Source organism: Gorilla gorilla, chromosome 9, assembly GCF_029281585.2.
Source record: "Gorilla gorilla gorilla isolate KB3781 chromosome 9, NHGRI_mGorGor1-v2.1_pri, whole genome shotgun sequence".
In the NCBI taxonomy this organism is placed as follows: Eukaryota; Metazoa; Chordata; class Mammalia; order Primates; family Hominidae; genus Gorilla; species Gorilla gorilla.
This window is the reverse complement of record NC_073233.2, coordinates 135,745,593-135,764,705: the sequence shown is the minus strand read 5'-3', so window position 1 is coordinate 135,764,705 and position 19,113 is coordinate 135,745,593. Positions and strand designations below refer to the sequence as shown.

General features: G+C 35.9%; 1 long non-coding RNA gene across 1 annotated transcript; it reads left to right on the top strand.

The window, feature by feature from the left end:
• The first annotated feature begins 4,342 nt into the window (after positions 1–4,342).
• LOC109028809 (uncharacterized) lies at positions 4,343–17,818 on the top strand. Its single transcript, XR_002007780.4, has 5 exons — positions 4,343–4,471; positions 12,155–12,289; positions 14,541–14,751; positions 17,126–17,210; positions 17,434–17,818. It is a non-coding gene; the product is annotated as an uncharacterized lncRNA (long non-coding RNA).
• Positions 17,819–19,113: the final 1,295 nt, after the last annotated feature.

Below are 19,113 nucleotides of genomic sequence, written 5' to 3'. Positions count from 1 at the left end.
GTGAAACCCCATCTCTACTAAAAATACAAGAAATTAGCCGGGCGTGTTGGCGGGCGCCCGTTGTCCCAGCTACTCGGGAGGCTGAGGCTGGAGAGTGGCGTGAACCCAGGAGGCGTTGCTTGCAGTGAGCCGAGATCGCACCACTGCACTCCAGCCTGGGCTGGACTCCGTCTCAAAAAAAAAAAACAAAAACAAAAACAAAAAAAACAAAGATAAAAACAAAAATATTTAAAAAGGGAACTGGAAGACAGAAAAGCAATATAATGATGAGAAGAAAACTTTAAAAATGTACAGTCTTCAAAGGGACACGATTTAATTTATGGATCATTGAAATAAGAAGAAAACGAGGTGGAAAAAAGATTCAGAGAACAAGAAACTCTTAAAATTAAAAATGCGAATGCAGATATTAAAAATTCAATTCAGGACTGGAGATTAAATCTAAAGAAATATCCCAGAAAACAAACAAACAAACAAAAAGTAAAATAAAATAAAGTTAGGAAAATGAGAGAAATTATTAGAAAATGCAGTTCTCCTGAATCAAACTAATGTTTTTTTCTGATATAAGTAGCAAAAAGAGAGGACAGAAAAACAGAGTAAGAACCTGTAAAATAAATGAATAATGAAAAAAATGTTAAAATAAAATCACCAGAACCAAAGAACATGAGTTTCTTGATTAAATAGGCTCAACATATACCCAACATAATGACTGAAAAAATAAAAGAGCCATGTGAAAGTATATTGTTTCAAAAACCTTGGGGACAAGGTTCTAAAAATTTCTAGATAAAAAAAAGTCACAGATAGACAATCAGGAATCTTATTCTCGACATCAATATTAGAAGACAGAAGAGAATGTAGCAATGTCTTCACAATTCTTAGAAAATAGAATTTTCAACCTAGAATTCCCTTCAGCTCAACTATGAAATAAGTATGAGGTGAAGATAAAGACATTTTTAGATGTGTGAGTACTCAAATGTTTGCCTCCAAGTATTCTTTCTAAGGAGATTACTGAAGGACATGCTTTAGTAAAATGAGGAAGCAAATCAACAATCAATAAGATATGATATCCAAAAAGTGAGGAATCCAATACAAGAGAGAGGTGTGGGGAACTCCTGCCTGATGACAAAGGCAGTTAGGGGACAGCAGGCTCAGAGTAAGCCAGCAAGCACCAGGCTGAACTGGAGAAGACAGAGGGCACCCACAAATAAAGATGGGCAATTCTGAGAAAATGTTTATACTGCTGAAAGAATGTTGGGATATAAATGGATATTAGGTCCCTGGAAAACTAAGAGAGTGAGAGGAAGAGAGGGAGAGGATTGATTCTGTCATCAACACCAAGAAAAATAAAAAGAAGGCGCAGGAAAGGAGATGTAAACCTACATTTCCAGAAGGAAAGTTAAATTTAAAACAACATGGCTCAGCAGTAAGTAATACCTAAAGAATGATGTGTTTTAAATAAAAGTTATAGCATAGCTATGTTGGGAAGATGTGAGAAGATTTAGTTTTTGAGAGTGTATGTGTAAGAGTGTAGGTTTTTATGTGAGAGAACATATGTATTTAGAGTTGTGAAAATTGAAGTCACCCTTTTACAAAGTAAAATGTTGATAGAAGCTATAGAAAAATTAAAAGAATAGAGATTAGAAATGTTTAAATGTTTTTGAAATATTGAGGCTAATATTCAGGGGGAAATCTCTAACTGTTGAAAATGATTCTCATCTGGGAATCGGTGCTGAGGAGGGGTGGGGCCAGGAACTGCTTTTTAAATTATAAATCTTTGATTCTATGATTTTCAACCATACACATATTTATAAAATAATAGATACATTTATATTTGGTAAAACAATTATATACATATGCATGTATGTGTATGTACCTATGTATCTATCTATCTATAGATGTATGTTGTTTCTCCCATATGATTTCTCCTATATTATTCCACCCCCTGCCCAGGATATAGTAGTGAGGTCCATGGGTTTCTTCCTTGTACTAATTTTCTTTCTTGTACAACGCAAGTAGCCTGTACCGTCTTGTTTTCTAGCTTTTACGTGTCCTTATCTAGTCTACCCAGTTAGACTTTTGGTCCACCAAGATAAACATCATACATCATATTCCTCTTGAGTCTCTCTCACAAAGAGACAACACTGCGTTAAACCCTAAAACACACTCGATAGAGTGCATATTACTGATTCTACTGTTCTCATCTTTGGAACAATGTTCTATCTGAAGTTCAACAAGACTAAAATCAGAAAGGTAAGTGCAATGAAAGGAAGGCTCTAGGAAATCTCTCTTCGATTTGAGGGAGAGAATCCATATGGATGTGGTAGTGTCATGATACTAATATAGTAATAGCCCTCGTTAGGGATAACTTTCTCTGGCGTAATCCATTGAGTTAGTGACCAAGTTCATCCAGACCTTCAGAACCCTATTCTAAAGGCTATGGTAATACAGACCATAAGGGAAAGACCAAGGAGTAGGCTCCGTCCTTCAAGGACCTGCTTCTTCCATCTGATTCATAAAGCTAGAGCTAAGTTTCAGATTTCTGGGTTCAAATGTAATTTCGAACGATACTAATCAAATCATTTGGTCTAGAATTACGATGAAGATGAAAGACTATGAATGGCAACAATAAAAGTTTCATAAAGGGAAATTAGATCAAAAGAGGTTTATATACAAAATACTTGGATTTTAGAACTCTAAGGAATCTAGCAATGCTTGGAATAGCTAAGCTAAAGCAATTCAAAGGAAATGCCATGTTACACAGCAGGTAATAAAGTTTATGGAATTCATTAAGAAGTAAAACAGGAATCAATGTTCCTAAAAGGGTTTAAATAAATTCATAGATGACTGATCTGTAATGGGTTATTAATGAAAATTTGATTGTGTTTTTAAGCTAACCTTTGAAGTTGATGTTAAGGAAAAATAATAACAACAAAAGTAACAACAATAAAAATAATAAAAGCATTTATTGCATGCAATTAACTATTCCAAGTAATTTATATTATCTTGTTGAATTCTAGAGCTAATTATTATTCCCCACATTTTACAAAGGAGGAAAACGAGTCTCTGATGAGTTAATCATGGGCATTAGATTTTAACTAATCCAAATATGTAAGTTGCAGGATAGCTCAAGACTCCCATAATTGCTGGCCCAGGGGTATATGATGGATCTAGCTCAGGATTGCCTTTCCTTACTACCCAGGTATTAATCAAGGTGAAAGCTGTTAAATGGGGACTAAGAAACCAAATGGACTACATGCAGCCTGAGGACTATATGCAGGATGGCTGCAAATCCCAGTTTGCCTGGGACAGACCCAGAGTAGCTATTATTATAACCCACTTTCACTCTGAAAAGTGTCCAGATTTGGAAGAGAAACCTATGGTCATCCCAGGTATGTCTTAGTAATAAAGAAAAATTGGATTTAGGCACTGAGTGCACAAATATACTTAAGATTTTATCATGGAATATACTGAAATGTATCCTCAACCAAGCAAAATTTCTCAAAAACTGAGGCCCAGGATCTCCAGCACATCACCACTTCCATTGTTAGTTCAACCCCATAACTCCTTCCTTTCCCACCTTCCATATTTGTATATTTCCTCTTCCACAGTAAGAACTCTGGATTCCAACAATATTAACACGCAGTCACTCATTTGTTTAATTCTAAAATATACACAAAATAGTTTCATAATTGCTACATCCAGACAACCAACAAAAACATTTAACCTACGAAATGTTCAAGATGTGTTTGTACTCCTTTTTCCTCCAGTACTAAGAACATGTAGTCAAAATTCTATGAAAAAGATTGGTTGGTTTAGTTCTTTTTCCCCCACCTTTCAATGTGGTTATTTATTTTAGATATTTATGGTTTAAATATATCTCCTCTGTACAGAAAAATTGAGTTTAACTTTATTATCCAATTTGAAAATCTACTTTTATAAGTAGGTGAGTCAAAACTATTCTTCTTTAACATATGATTGTTACATTTGACCTTAACACTGCATTATAACTTATATGATTACTGCTTATATTATGTGTACATTGTTTTTCTCTATTGAGTATGTCTTCCTGCTATTTTTAAAAGTATATTTTGGAATTTAGAAAAATTTGTATTTTTCTTGGTAATGACATTTGTATTCTTTTTAAATCATATATCTAATCTTATTTTTTCTTATTCAATATTTTACAGTTTGATTTTAATTTTTTACTATTTAGTGTCAGTAGTTTTAGACTCTCACATGTAAACTATACAATAGTCAATGTTATTCTATTTTGTCCTTTTTTCTAGTAGTTTTCAGTTATATGACTTTATCTTTTTTTCAGAAAATACAGCATTTACATACTACTATTCCATTCCTTATTGCACCTTAAGTCTCAGCTGTAAAGTACGATGGTGTGTATATATATATATGCATACCTTGGAGGTACTGCAGGTTCAATTTGAGACCACTGCAATTAAGCAAACATCATAATAAAGTGAGTCACAGGATTGCTTGGTTTCCCAATGCAAATAAAAGTTATGTTTACATTATACTGTAGTTTATTAAGTTGCAATAGCATTATGTCTGAAGAACAATATGCATACCTTAATGTAAAATTCTTTGTTGCTTAAAAAATGCGAATGATCATGAGACTTCAGCAGTGGTCATCCTTTTGCTCTTTTGCTGGCAGAGGATCTTGCCTCAATCTTAATGACTGATGACCAGTCAGGGTGGGGGTGGCTGAAGTTTGGGGTGTCTATGGCAATTTCTGAAAATGAGACAACATTGAAGTTGATGCAACAGTTCGATATTCCTTTCGTGAAAGATTTTGCTACAGCATGCAATCCTGTTTGGTAACATTTTTCCCACAATAGAACTTCTTTCGAGGTTGGAGTCAGTCCTCTCAAAATCTACTGCTGCTTAATCGCCTACGTTTATGGTATATTCTAAATGCTTTGCTGTCATTTAAACAATGTTCACAACGTCTTTATCAGGAGTAGATGCTATCTCAAGAAACCACTTTCTTTGCTCATTCATAAGAAGCAACATCACATCCATTAAAGCTTTATCGTGAGATTGCATCAATTCAGTCACATCCTTGGGCTCCACTTCTAATTCTAGTTCTCTTGTTATTTCCACCACATTTGCAGTTACTTCCTCTACTGAAGTCTTGAACCCCTCAAAATCTCTAATCATATATGATGATAAACATTTTATCATATGCTTAATTTCTATCTATATATATTTTTTGATAAGATGTCTGTTAAAATCTTCTGCTTACTTATGAATCAGGTTGTTCATTTTCTTACTGTAGAGTTTAAAGTGTTCTTTGTATATTTTAGAAACTCCCTTTTTTCAGATGAGTCTTTTGCAAATATTTTTGCTCAGTCTGTGACTTGTCTTGTCATTCCACCTTGTCATTTGCAGAGCAGAAGTTTTAACTGTAATAAAGTTCAGTACATAATTATTTCTTCCATGGATTATGCCTTTAGTCTTGTATATAAAAGGTCATCACCATATCCAAAATCATCTAGGTATTGTGTGATGTTATATTCTAGGAGTTTCATAGTAGATCATGAAGGGTGTAAGGTTTGTGTCTAGTTTTATTTTATTTTTATGTAGATGTCCAGTTACTCCATTATATTGACTTTGCTTCTTTGTCAAAGATGAGTTGACTATATTTATGTGGTATATTTATGAGCTATCTATTCTGTTCCACTGAGCTATTTATCTAATCTTTTGCAAATACTAAACTGTCCTGACTATTGTAGCTTGAGAGTAAGCCTTGAGGTCATTCAGTGTCAGTCCTTTGACTTGGTGTTTTTTTCAAAATGGAGTTTACTATTCTGAGTCTTTGGCGTCTTCATATCAATCTCAGAATCACTTTTTCAGTATCTTCCAAATAATTTGCTGGGATTTCACTGGGATTCCATTGACTCTACAGATCAATTTAGGAAGAACAATCATCTGGATGATACTGATTCCTAACCAAGAATATAGAATATCTCTCCATATATTTAGTTTTTATTTTTTATCATCAGTGTTTTGTCATTTTCCCTGAAATAGATTATTATGTGTTTTGTGACATTTATTCCTAAGTATTTTTTGAGTGTTAGTGTAAATGGTAATGTCTTTAATTTTTCGAGTTTTGCTTATTTATTACTGGTATATAGGAAAATGATTGATTTTTTATATTAGCCTTGTATCCTTCAGCCTTGCTAGAATTGCTTATTGGTTTCAGGATTTTTTTTTTTTTTGTCAATTCCTTTGGATTTTCTGTATAGACAATTATATCATCTGTGAAGAAAGATAGTTTTGTTTCTTTATTCCCAAACTGCATACATTTTATTTCTTCTTCTCATTTTATTGAATTATGAAGGACTTCCAGTACAATTATTAAAATCAGTGATGAGAAGAGACATCCTTGACTTGTTCCTGATATTACCTGGAAAGCATCTTCTTTTTCACCATTAAGTACAATGTCAGCTATAAGTTTTTTGTAGATGTTATTTACCAAGTAGAGAGCATGCCCCTCTTTTCCTTGTTTATTGAGAATTTTTATCATAAGTAAGTGTTGGATTTTGTGAATTTTTTTTCTGTATCTATTGCTAGGACCATATAATTTTTCTTCTTTAGCCTGGTGAAATGATGATTTACATTAATTGGTGTTCAAATGTTGAACCAGCCTTGCATACCTGAAATAAATTCAGCTGGATCGTGGTATGGAATTCTTCTGTTTATACATCATTGGATTTGATTTATTATTAGTTTGGTATGGATTTATACCTATGTCTCACTATGTCAGTGAGAGATATTCGTCTGTATTTTTCTCTTCTTGTAATGATTTGTCCGGTTTTCGAATTAGGGAAATGCTAGCATAATCGAATGAGTTAGGAAGTATTCCTCTGCTCAAGGAAGTAGTCCTTGAAGTGATTGTAAACAAATGGTATAATTTCTTTCCTAAATATTTTCTAGAAATCTCCAGTGAACCCATCTGCCTCTGGTGCTTTGAGAGTTTATTGATTTATGATTCAATTTTCTTAATAAATATAGGCCTATTCAGAGTGTTTATTTTTAATATAAATTTAGGTGGATTATGTGTTTCAAGGAATTGTATAATTGTATCTAGGTTATAAAATTTGTGGGCACAGAGTTTTTCATAATATTCCTTTATTATCCTTTAATGTCTATGGATTTGTAATGATATCTTCTCTTTCATTTCTAATATTAGTAATTTTTAAATTTTGTTTAGCCTGGCCTAAAGGCTTAAAATCTAATTAATTTTTCAGCTAATCAGCTCTTGGTTTATAGATCTTCTCTATTGATTTCCTGTTTTCAGTTTCATCGACTTCTATACTACTTTTTGTTATGTCTTTTCTCTGTTTACTTCAGATTTTAATTGTTCTTGTATTTAGATTCCTAAGGTACAAACTTAGAAGATTGAATTTAGATCATTCTCTTTTAAATACATACATACATCCAATGCTATACGTTTTTCTCCAAGCACTAGTTTTGCTGTATCGCACAAATTTTGGCAATTCATATTTTAATTTTTATTTAGTTCAAAACACTTTTAAATTTTTTCTTAAGATTTCTTCTTTGACCCAGTTGTTATTTAGAAGCACGATGTTTACGCTCCAAGTATTTTGGGATTTTCCCACTATTTTTCTGTTATTGATTTCTAGTTTAATTCCATTGTGGTCTGAAAGCAGATCCTGTATGATATATCTTCCTTTTAATTTGTTAAGATGTATTTTATGGTCCAGAATGCGATCTATCTTGATAAACATTCTATGTGAGATTGAGAAGAATGCGTAATCAGCTGTTGCTAGACAAAATAGTCTATAGATGTCAATTATTTCCAGTTGATTGATGATTTTGAGTTCAACCATGTCCTGATTTCTTGCCTGCAGGAGTGTTAAAGTCTTCAATCGTAATAATGAATTACTCTATTCCTTTTTGTAACTTTATCGATTTTTGACTTGTACATTTGGGTGTTCTGTTGTTAGGTACATACATATTAAGGATTATTATGTCTTCTTGCAAGGCTGCTCTATCTGAAATTAATATAGCTACTTCTGCTTTCTTTTGATTAGCATTAGCTAGATATAGCTTGTCTCACCCCTGTACTTTTAATATATATGCACCTTTATATTTAAAGTGATTTCTTATAGACAACATATACATGTGTTTTGTTTCTGATTCACTCTGACAATCTCTGTCTTTTAATTGGCATATTTAGGCCATTAATATTTAAAGTCAATATAGTTGGGTTAATATCTACCATATTTGTGACTGTTTTCTCTTTGCTGCCTTTTCTCTTTGTTCTTATTTTTGTCTTCCACACTTTTTCTGCCTGTTGTGGTTTTAATTGATCATTTTATAGAATTTAATTATCTCCCCTTTGTTAGTCAATTATATTTCTCTTTTTCACTTTTTAAAATAGTTGCCATAGAGTTTGTGACATATATTACAATGAATCCAAGTCTCTTTTCAAATAACACTATTCCAGTTCACAGGTATCACAAGTACTTCATGATAACAAAATTTTTCTAATTCTTCTTTCCTGTTTGTTGTATCATCACTGTTATTCATTTCACTTATATATAAGTATCTATAAGTGTCCATAAGTATGTGTGTATGTACACAAATACTTTGTTGCTATTATTATTTAAACAAATAGCTATCTGTTAGATCAACTAAGAATAAGAAAAATAAAAGTTTTTATTTTACCTTTATGTATTCATTCTGTGGTATGCCTCTTTTATCCCTTCTTTATGTAGTTTTGAGTTTCTAATCTATATTGTTTTTCTTCTCTGTAAAGATCTTCTTTTAACATTTCTTGTAAGACAGGTCTACTGACAACAAATTTCCTCAATGTTTGTTTGCCTGATAAAGTATTTTTTTCCTCCTTCACTTTTGAAGACTAATTTTATAGTGCACAGAATTCTAAGTTGGTGGGGCTTCTTGTTTGTTTGTTCCTTTGTTGTTGTTGTTTTTTCTCAACACCTTAAGTATTTTATTCCACTCTCTTTTTTCTTGCATGGCTTCTGAAGGCAGATGTAATTTTTATATTCGTTCCTTTGTAGGTAAGGGATCTCCCTGGCCTTCCACTCACCCAGATTCTTTGAAGATATTTTTCTATATATTTGACTTTCTGCAGTTTGAATCTGGTATTCCTAGGTGTAGGTTTTTCAGCATTTATTCTGCTTGGTGTTTTCTGCACATTCTGGATTTGTAGCTTTGTGTCTTATAATAATTTAAGGAAGTGCTCAGTCATTACTGTTTTAATTTTTTTAGATTCATTTCTCTCTCTCTCTCTCTCCCTCCCCCTCTCCTTGTATTCTCATGAGGTATATGTTGCACCTTTTGTAGTTGTCCAATAGTTCTTAGAAATTCTTTTTTAGTATTTTGTCTTTGCTCTTCAGTTTTGGAGGTTTCTATTGAGATATCTTCAAATTCAGAGTTTCTTTTCTGAGTCCAGTCTACTAATGAGCCCACCAAAGGCATTATTTATTTCTGTTAAGGTTTTTTTTTTAATTTCTAGCATTTCTTATTTTTTCTTATAATTTGCATTTCTCTTTTTATAGTATTCACCTGTTCTTGCATGTTGTCTGCGTTTGTTCATTAAAATCCTTAGGTTATATGCTTTTTAATTCCTGGTCTGATCATTCCAAGTCTTGCTGTATCTGACTCTGGTCCTGATGCATGTTCCCTCTCTCCAAACTGTTTTTGCTTTTTAGTGTGCCTTATAATTTTGTTGTTGCTGTTGTTAAAAGGTGATCATGATGTACTAGGTAGTAAATAGGTCTTAGTAATATGGTAAGATGCAGGGGGAGGGGAAGAGTTTGATAGCTCTATGATTAGGTACCAGTCTTTTGATGAGCCTCTGCCCTTGGACTGTGAATTTCACCAGTGCTTCTCAGTTCCTCCTGCTGTGGTAAGTCAGGCGGGATGGCTAGACAGAGCTGGAATTGGGCATTCTCCTTCCCCTGGGTTAGTCAGGCTTTGATAAAACATTGGCAGGTTAGGGTATGATTAAATCGTTTCCCCTAAACATAGTAACGTGTTTGTAATCACAGCTACTCAAGAGGCTGAGGCAAGAGGATTTCTTGAGCCTAGGAATTTGAGACCAGCCTGGGCAACATGGTGAGACCCCTATCTCAAAAGAATAATAATAATAAATAAAAAAGTTTCTCTCGAGGGCAGGACTTAATAAGAAGCTAAAGTTTTTAATCTCTCAGACTTGTCCATACTAACCCTCAAGCAATTTGTCAATTACAGTTTAGATTTTTCCTACCCTGGCACTGATTCCCATAGTGGTTTCCCCTATGGGGTTTTTGCTCCAGTAAGTTGCGCTTCTCTGTATTTGTCTGTTGATCTTGCCAATTTAGGAGCAGCAGTTTGCCCTGTGATGGATCTACGCACAGCTGCTTATTTCTTTTCAGTTTGCTCAGACTTTTACATGTTGTTAAAATGGAAAAGTAACTTCAAACCTTTTTACATGCCAGACCAGAAACCAGAGGTTAAAAGGTTTGATTCCTATTTTATATCTTTATTTTTTTAGAGACACTTTGTATGAATTTAATGTTTTCATTTGTTTTGCTTTTTCTGCTCTATTCCAAGGCATACTGTGGATAGACTACTTTTTTCTAACTGTATCCTCAAGTGCAGCTAATTTAATAGATGATACATATGGTGCAGAGAGAGATAAAATATGGCTTTGCTTATCTTGTTTCTTTTTTTTTTTAAGATTCTTAATCTCCCCCCTCGTACTTATTCCTCTCAGATTGCTGACGCATCTCCAATGGGCACCACACCTTCTCTATTTATCTTTTTTATCCAAAGAAACAATGCTTCTGTGAGGCGCCACCTCTGGTTCTGAGCAAATAAGCAACTTCCCTGTAGCCAATTATGTAAACAACCATATCCCAACCATAACTTTCTTCTTTCTTCTTCTCTCCTGGAAATAAGAGATCACTCAAATCTTTAAGTGTCATGTTTTTAGGTTATTGGGAAGTTAGTGGCACCCTGAAAGACATAATAAAATCTGTGGAAGGAACTGATATGCGAGGAAAAATAAATTAATGCATTATTGGAGGTGGAAAATATACCTTAAAGGGCTATGGCTATTTTGAACATTTCTAGAGTCTGCCCAGTTTCTATCTCTGTGGAGATTTTCCGAATAAACAGTGTGGCTCTTTCTTTTATTCATGACATGCTGGTACTGACATTTAACTGCTTTCTGGACACGGCCATCACTTCCCCCCAGTCAGCTCACCAGTTGACCCCTTCTGAATTTTACATGTTTGCTTCTAGAGCCTATACTCAGCTGCCCTTTTTTTTATTCACCTTCGGTCTTGCTGTAGCTTAGAACCTGGGGATTCAGTTGGTACCTGAAACTGAACCACAAATGCCAGTTTACAAATGTAAAGTCATAGAATATGCCCAGAGCAAAGGTGCATGTTTCTTCCTGGCACATAGGTTACTTAGGTTTCAAAAGTTGAGATTCAAAAATTATACAATTGTGGTAAACAAGTCCCATTGTATACTTTGCATCCCCAGTGTCTTCCTGAAGTATGAACCCTGAGTATTCATTTACTATTTTACTAAATATACCAAGGTAAATACTTGGAATAAATATGTGATTAGGTAGGAGAGTGTCTGCTCCCAGAGTCTTGGAATTACAGTGGTATGTACAAGAAAACCACTGATTACAATACAGTGTGCTGAATACCATATATAAGATGCTATGATAGTAAAGAAAAAGTTCCTACGAAACTCAGGCAGACAGGGAGAAGCCTTCCTGAAGTTCCTAGAGAAGTGAGGAGTATAAAATCCCAAATGAAGAATTTGGCATTTGCAAAGGAGCAGGTGCTGGTCTGTGTAGTAGAAAGGGTAGCTGATAGATGTGAAGTGGGGCCAGATTGTGGTTAACCTGAATGTCAGAAAAAGGAGCTTGGCGTTGTTCTGATGGAAAATAAAGTTACTAGAGTGTTGGGGTGGAGAATGAGAGTAACGATCAGCTTTGCATTTTAGAAGGGTTCTTTATTAGCAACACTATGGGCCACGTATTGAACTATGCCTGCGATATCACAGCATTCTAGTTCTCACAAGCACTTGAGCACCCAATCAATAAGACTAAACCCATCATGGGTTCTTACCTCTATGTTAACAGATCAAAAGGCAGGATGTGGATGAATTGCCCAAATTACTTTGCCAACATAAGGCAGCAGCCAGTCTGAGCTCTGATCTATATCCCAGCTAGCAAAGAGTCAAAGAGCCTCTTAATTCAATTTCCTATAATCTCCAAGTAAGTGCAAAATTTCAAAAGCTTTCCAAAATTAATCGGTTTCAAAAATTACACTGAATTCAATGCTGAAGCTAAGTAAATGTTCAGGTTTTCTCCACTTTGTAACTTTGCTGATCTTTCCTGTCTCTTATTAATGCTGGAAAAATAATAGATGAACTTTTGCATCATTGATATTGCAGTGTCTTTAGTGAAGATGAAAGTATAACATGTGGTGAGGTGGGGAATAAGGCACATGTGGTAAGCAACTCACAGACTAGAATGCTATCTGGATAAAATACAAGAACCGCTTTAACAGCTTTGAATCTTTTTACTAAAAAGGACTAAAATTTTTTGGCATGGATCTCAGAGTACAGATTCAAATTCTGTTCTATCATCCATCAATTCTGGGATTTTAAGTAAGCTAGTCTGCTTCTCTGAGCCTGAGTCTGGGGGACATTGGGGTTTCAGACATAAGAGGTTTCAGACATAAAAGGCACTTTAGAAGTGCCTTTACTCCTTAAGTATCCAATTTTTCTTATATTTGCATCTCAGAGTCAGGGATTTATGACCCCAGAAGTCATAGATTTAGTACTTATGTCACCCTTTCCTCAACTTCCAAAGCAGAGTGATTGGTTCCATGCATCAAAGGACAGGACTCTGCCTACTTTGTTAGGCCCCTGAGGCTGTTGAAATCACCAGCCAGACATTTTTAGGGCTGCAACACAGAGATCTTGCCCACATCCTCAGCTTCTCATAGGCTTATCCATGACTTCTGACATTATGGAAAATGCAAACAGACTCCTCATGAGCATGCAACTCCAGTGAAAGAATAAAGTATAAAACAAAATATTTCTCTGTAACCTCCATATTACCACACACAAGGTTTCCTCTAGAGCAGCAGTTCCCAACCTTTTTGGCACCAGGGACTGGTTTTGTGGAAGACAATGTTTACATGGACTGGGGGTGGAGTGGGAGGGAGGTGGAATGGTTTTGGGATGATTCAAGTACATTATATTTATTGTGTACTTTATTTCTATAACTATTACATGGTAATATATAATGAAATAATTATACAACTCACCATAATGTTGAATCAGTGGGAGCCCTGAGCTTGTTTTCCTGCAACTAGGTGGTCCCATTTGGGGGTTTTGGGAGACAATGACAGATCATTAGGCATTAGATTCTCATAAGGAGCATGCAGTCTAGATCCCACACATAAACAGTTCACAATAGGGTTCACAGTCCTATGAGAATCTAATGCCACCACTGATATGACAGGAAGTGGAGCTCAGGGAGTAATGTGAGTGATGGAGAGTGGCTGTAAATACAGATGAAGCTTCACTGGCTCGCCTGCCTCTCACCTCCTGCTGTGTGGCCCAGTTCCTAACAGGCCACAGACCAGTACCAGTCCATGGCCCAGAATTTGGGGCCTCCTACTCCAGAGGATACTGTATCCAAGGAATATATAATATGTCCACTTAGAAACCAAAGAGTTATCTTTCATGCCACGAGAATTTTTTTTTTGCCTGGGCGAAAATCTCAGAACTTTCTTTTTTTTTTTTTTTTTTTGAGGCAGAGTCTCTCTCTGTTGCCCAGGCTGGAGTGCAGTGGCCGGATCTCGGCTCACTGTAAGCTCTGCCTCCTGGGTTCATGCCATTCTCTTGCCTCAGCCTCCCGAGTAACTGGGACTACAGGCGCCTGCCGCCACGCCTGGCTAATTTTTTGTATTTTTAGTAGAGACGGGGTTTCACCATGTTGGCCAGGATGATCTTGATCTCCTGACCTTGTGATCCACCCACATCGGCCTCCCAAAATGCTGGAATTACAGGCGTGAGCCACTGCGCCCAGCCTAACTTTCTTGCTATAATCACCACTGAACAAATGAGAAAAAAATGAGCCACAAATTCATGAAGTCAGCATGCTTTACCAAAGAGTGGTAAATGTGCAACTCTGTTTTATAGCCTGAAGAAATAAGAAAGTTATACCAAAATAGTCCAGAAAACATTTCTCTGTTCTAGGACCAGATTTTCCTGAGATGCCAGGCAGTAATGCAGATTGGAGGGTTGGAAGGCTATTCTGGTACACCTGAGGAAAGCATAAAACACACAGATTATTCTACTGGCTAAACACCTAACTGCCTCTGTAAAAGTGGATTCCTTTTATCTCTTTATTATTTGAAGATAAGATTTTCTTTTTTAAGTCTTAGAATTCATAGGCTTTCAGTAAAATTCATAAATGCTTATTCTTTCATGTCACCCCTCATGGATTATAGCTAAATCCCACTGGAAAATTCTCATCATATTTCAAGAGAGCCCTTGGACTTTTGTTAGGATGGACTTAACTCTCATCTTTGCAAAAAGACAGTGTTCCCATGGTGATGAGGATGACATCATCGGGACTGGTTCCTGCCGTGAATACAGTCCCATTGATCACCACGGGAATAGATGGGATAAGAGATAACAGGATTTTCTGTACAAACACAGGTAACTCAAAGATTAGCCAGGCTAACAAGCTATGAATTTTCACTAAACGTAAGCCTGATAGATTGCTTAAGATTATTATCCTCTTCACTGTCAATGGCATTCTAAAATAGCAGGAATTCTCCTGTCCTATTAGGCTCCTCCAAGGATCTGTAACCTATATGGGTAGGTGGCAACTTAAATACATTACTGACGTGCTAATATTAGGCTTTTGTGATCGTGAGAAGTTTTTGCTCTATTAAGCCAAGTTACATAAAGCAGGAGCTGGAAAGTCAACTGGAATGTGTCTTTTTTAGAGAACTGGAAAACTGAAATAAGTTTTATAGCACACTATAGCCAATCACCTAACTTTATTCTAAATGTAAAAGCTATACCCTTTGCAAAATTCTATTACATTGAATTATTCTTCTGTAACCATTTGTAAAAGGAAAGCATCAATTCATGTGTGACAGGCATCTTCTTCCCATGATCATAACCAATTTTACTAATAGAAGTCCGTGTATAACTTGGCCTAAAATTAGTAGGTTCTTATGTCCTAATACATGCCCTTCAATATCTTAGTTTTCAATACTATAAAAAGAATACTCACATGCCAGTATATCCATCTATCTAACTACCTGTCTATTTACTGATCTTTGGTTGAGTACTGATTATATTCTAGGTCCCATGATATAGATATGAAAAAAACTGAATTATGATCTTGCTCTTGCCCTACAGAACTGCAGACTCTGATGAAGAAGATAAACACATACATAATTACAATGCTATATAATGTCTTGAATATGGGTTTATACTGAGATACACACAAATGAAGGAGTAACTAACTTTTCTGTGAGAGTTAAGGAATATATAACGGAAGAGATGGTATTTGACACAGGCCTGGGACTAGATTAGTACAACCCTTGGTAGTATATTTAATATCCCTGGCTCACAAGGGGTGACTGAAAAACAGGAAGTACAAAAATCAACTGGGGAAAGCTGCAAGAACGTTGAGTCTCTCATTCACATGTAGATCCCTGACTCCCTCAATAGCTGAGCCATATATGAAGTTAAGGATCGGGTTCATGCTAAGTGTATTTCTGGACCCTGTCCAATACACAAAATTGGCCCAAGATGGGCTCAGCGTTTTTAATCTTATTTGGACTATGAACTCCTTTAAGAATCTAAGAAAGTGTCTAAATCCACTCCCCTGAAAAATGCAGAACACATTAAAAATACAAATTTGCAAAGAATTTTCCAGCATTCCATGAAACTTTAAAGAGTATCTGTAGAGTCTATGTTAAGAACTTTTAGTTCTTAATAGACAGATACTAGAGTTATATTGCTTGTATACAGTTAGACTATTCAATTACCTCAAAAGATTATGGGGAAAAAATAGATAATCTATAAGCTCGATTATCTTTGTCTCTGCTGTTTTATAGGGCCAAAGACATTATTTTCTAGCTGTGTAATCTTGGATAACTTCCCCAAGCCCCAATTTACTCATTTTTATAATGAGGATATTAATCCCATTCTTCAGAATTTGTTGTCAAGATTAGAGATAACATATATGGAGTACCTAGAAAAGTGTCTGGCATATAATTTATTTCATTTGTATCAATATCATTACTATCAGTATAAGTGTTTGTATTGTATAATGACAATAAAATTGCATTCCTGAAATTCAGGGAGCAAATTATGGCGATCAGATGCAATATCTATTTTAATTCTTTGGCGATATGTTAAACTTCTTTGTCTAGAACTCCCTCTGCCCTCAAGATGATTAATAAAATATTGCAATTAGGATCTAAACCCTCTGGGCAGAAAGCATAGCTCCTATATATTCTGTACTATGTTCAATAAATGTTTAATAAAATGATACTACTACTTGGGATTTCTACACTTCTTTTGATGGTCTCCGAGTACTTTATAGATATTAGTTCATTAATTCTCCCAATTCCACAGAGACTAGGAAGTTAGGAAATGTTAAAAGCATCTTCTCTGTCTGTTGGTTTAAATGCATGCCCACCCCTCTCCCCGCAAACCTTGTTGTGCCACTCTCTCCAATGGCACCAGTGTTTAACACCTTCCTCTTAGCATGAAGGCCCTTCACCAAGTCTACCAGACTAGCTCATCTCACTCAACTGTCCCAACCTTTCTTCTTCTCCTTTGTTAAAGTTTGCAGTTTCTGTTCATTTTTCTTTAATAGACCTGATCTCTAAAATGGGCTGATTCCTTAATAGATCCAGACTATAGGCATTTCAAATAATAAATACAAAAATAATAATTATAATAGCTTCTGCCTATTGAAGGTCAGACACTAAGATATGTTAAAAGTATCATGTCTTTTGTGCATCTCAAAAACCCATTATATTCTATCATTATCTCCATTTTATAGTGAGAAAAATGGGTATCTAAGAAATTAAATACACTTGTGTAAGGTCACACAGCTGACAAGAGGCCAATCTGGAATTTGAACCCAGGTATGTCTACCCCTAAAACATAAGAAGATTTATTAGAAATTATGCAAGTTCTCTATCTATTTCTCAGGGTACTCTGTGAACCTTCCAGAACCATCAGAGCTACCTGTCTATGTCTGGGAAAATTAGAAGACTTGCTTTGATATTGGAACTTGTAGTAAGGTGAGCTGTCACTGAAACTCCTATGATTCTAATCTCCATTTGTCTTTCCTTCTTCCCCTCCCAGTCTACCACTCTCTTAAAGGACCCCAAGAAGATATGGAATTGATGCATCATCCCAGAAGCACTCTAAAGACTACCCAGCAGGGCTTTCCAGCAGCCACATAAACGTCCTATAAAGCCTCTCTTCACACCTAGGTCACACAAAGGTGGGAAAGACTCAGTGCTGTCCTGAAGACTGTCCAGTTCCTGAAATCCATATGTTCACTGGATCTTTATGTGTACAACATTCCTCTTTAGCCCTCACTGGCGAGCATCCTCTCATGCCAGTGTCTCCACTCTTAACTACTCTCCCCTCCTCCCTCCTGGAATCTTGGAGGATTTCTGAGAGTCTACCATCATTGCAACACATTTCTCCTCCATTATAACATCAACCATGCCACACTTTCCATCCCAACTGCTAGCAATAGACACTTGCATGTAATAAAAAATATTAATTGAATTAATTAAGAGAAAAACAGACATATCAAGGGGTTGCTGTGAGGGACACTATATTGTCTCTTTTCATATATATGTATATATGTAATGTTGCTGTGCTTTTTTAATTTAAATGTTAATTTTTTATTTATTTTTATTTATTTTTTTGAGACGGAGTCTGGCTCATCACCCAGGCTAGAGTAAAGTGGTGCGATCTCGGCTCACTGCAAGCTCTGCCTCCCGGGTTCACGCCATTCTCCTGCCTCAGCCTCTCGAGTAGCTGGGACTACAGGCGTCCGCCACCACGCCCGGCTAATTTCTTGCATTTTTAGTAGAGACGGGGTTTCACCTTGTTAGCCAGAGTGGGCTCAATCTCCTGACCTCGTGATCTGCCCACCTCAGCCTCCCAAAGTGCTGAGATTACAGGCGTGAGCCACCGCGCCCAGCCAAATGTTAACTTTTTTAATGCTGCTATTTTGATATCCACACTAGAAACTAAAAAAAAAAAAAAAAAAAAAAAAAAAAAAAAGAATTTCAGAGACTTAAGATTCCCAAAGCCATATCATGATTAAATGGCAGAAAGGGAACTCAAATCCAAGCTGACCCAGACTAGAACCCTTATCATCAACTACCTCGTTGGCTTTGCTGTGAGAGTCAGCAGTGCTGCAGAGCTGGCTATATTTATATTTTCACTATAGTTTTTTATTTGTGAGTTGACCTTAGACTTTACCTACTTAAGGGACCCTAGCCTTTCTGTGAACAGGTGCTGTGTTTAAGCCTTCAGAGCTTGTTCATCAGCAAAGAAGGAATGAATGGGTGGACCCATTCGTGCTAGGGTTGTGGGGAAATCATCAGGAAGTGAGAGGTGACAGTGACATTCCTGAGAAGAGAATGAGAAAGAGTTGCCAGAAAGACATGTTTTGGGGTGTACTCACTCTTAGTAATTCACCTCCTACAAGAAAGCACAGGGACTGCAGATTCTGTTCATTACCCTCATATTCTCATTTATCAGATGGGGGATTTTTACAAGAAAGATGAAATTCATTTCCCAGGGTAAGCAGCTACCTTAACAATTTATACTCAAGTTCATCCTAAAAGAATTGGGGGCTGATTAAGCATACAACTCTTCGTGGAAGACCCCAGGCTACTTAGATGCTTGGGAGATATTTGCTGCTGCCGTGAATAAAGTTTTTTAAACAGTAATGTTGATACTATCTTTATTTCAGCAGCTAGGAGAAAAAAAGCAAGCAAACCAAAAGGAACAAAAACA